Source organism: Berghia stephanieae, chromosome 4 (assembly GCF_034508935.2).
Source record: "Berghia stephanieae isolate SIO BIC M18660-M18661 chromosome 4, UCSD_Bste_1.3, whole genome shotgun sequence".
Lineage (NCBI taxonomy): Eukaryota > Metazoa > Mollusca > Gastropoda > Nudibranchia > Aeolidiidae > Berghia > Berghia stephanieae.
Window position 1 is genome coordinate 74,943,281 of NC_088363.1, and position 2,041 is coordinate 74,945,321.

Below are 2,041 nucleotides of genomic sequence, written 5' to 3' on the forward strand. Positions count from 1 at the left end.
CCTTATATGTAATACTTTACATTTCGAAACATTAAAATCCAAATGCCATGTTGTAGACCATTTGAAAAGTGAAAATATATCATTTTGTAGAATGTTATGATGTTCAGTTGTACTATAGATCTTTGTATCGTCTGCAAACAGTTTGCAGGCTGAATTTATGCCACATGGTAAATCATTTATATATAAAAGAAATAAAAGTGGCCCCAATACGCTTCCTTGGGGTACACCGCTAATTACATTCTTAAAATCCGACCCCACACCATTGACAATGACCCTTTGTATTCGATTATTAAGAAAGTCTTTAATCCAGTTAAAGATATTCCCTTTAAATCCATATGTTTTTAGTTTAATGAATAATCTCTCATGAGGTACAGAATCAAAAGCCTTGCGGAAATCAAGATAAACAACATCAATGCATTGATCACGATCAATTAACTTGGTAAAATCCTCCATCACCTGTAAAAGTTGAGTAATGCATGATCTCTTTGATCTAAAACCATGCTGGTTATCGTTTAGCATCGTATGACTTTCAAGAAAGTCCATTATTCGGTCTTTCAAGATAGACTCCATAACCTTACAGAGTATGCATGTTAAGCTGATGGGTCTATAGTTTGCAGCATCTAGTTTGCTTCCCTTTTTATGAATGGCAGTAACATTGGCTTGTTTCCATTCAATGGGTAAGGTACCAGATTCAAGAGACTTATTATATATTGTTGATAGCGGCTGTGATATTTCAAAGGCCACTTCTTTCAGTAAACGGGGATGAAGGGAATCGGGTCCCATGCTTTTAGTCACGTCTAAATTCAACAATTTTGCAAGTATGTCTTCTTGAGTAATATAAAAATCGGGGACGTTTAATTGATTTGTAACATTGAACGTTGGTATATTTGTAGTGTCTTCTTGAACAAACACAGATGAAAAATAATTATTTAATACATTATCTATATCTATATCCGAAGTAACCTTGGTACCATCATCTTTCAGTAAAACACTAACACCTGGTTTTCTTTTCAACTTTCTGTTTACGTATCTCCAAAAGCCTTTCGGACTACTCTTACATTCGTGTGCCAATGTACATTCATACGTTTTCACAGCATTTTGAATCGTGTATTTGGTATTATTTCTAACCTTGACATAATTATGAAAATTATCTGTTGTAGGATACTTTTTGAATTTCTTATACAATTTATGTTTCTTATTAATTGTACGTTTAACGTTTTTTGTCAACCACAATGGTTTATTAGAACTAACTTTTTTGTTACATCTTAATGGAATGTGTTTAGATTCTATACATTTTAGTTTGTTTTTAAAAAACAACCACGCTTCATTCACACTGTAGTCTTCAAGAGTATCCCAATTCACGGCATTTAGGTCTTCTCTACAAGAGTTGTAATTACCTTTGAAATAATCAAAATAAACATGTGAAGGATGTTTGGCGGATGAAAGATTTAACGATATAAGAAGTGAGTCATGATCACTTTTACCCACCGAAGGCAAATGGTCAATGTTATTAATCCAATAATCATCGTTACATATTACCAAGTCGAGTATATTACTAGTTTGGTTCAGTCGGTGTCTCGTAGGCTGTGTCACCAGCTGAATAAAGAAAGCATCCCTAATTGCCTCGACAAATAGATAGTCGGGAAAAGTTAGACATGGTTCTGTCCATTTAATGTTAGGAAAATTATAATCTCCGACAATGATCACGCAATCAAATTTCATTCTACCTACTGACTGTAAGGTTTCTTTTATATCCCTAATGAAAGTTAATTTGTCTGAATTATGAGACCTATATATATTTCCTACAAGTATGTGTAAATTATTATATTCAAAATCACACCATACACTTTCACTAATTATAGGTTGATCAAAAGAGAATATATTGGCATTAACACAATCCAAAACATAGATAGCAACACCCCGACTTGGGTAATCATTCAAAATAAGTTATACCCATCGATAAAAAATTCAATTTCTAAATCAATCTGAAGTTCAATTTTTGGCATAATTTCAGTAAGACATATTATCATGGGATTATGTT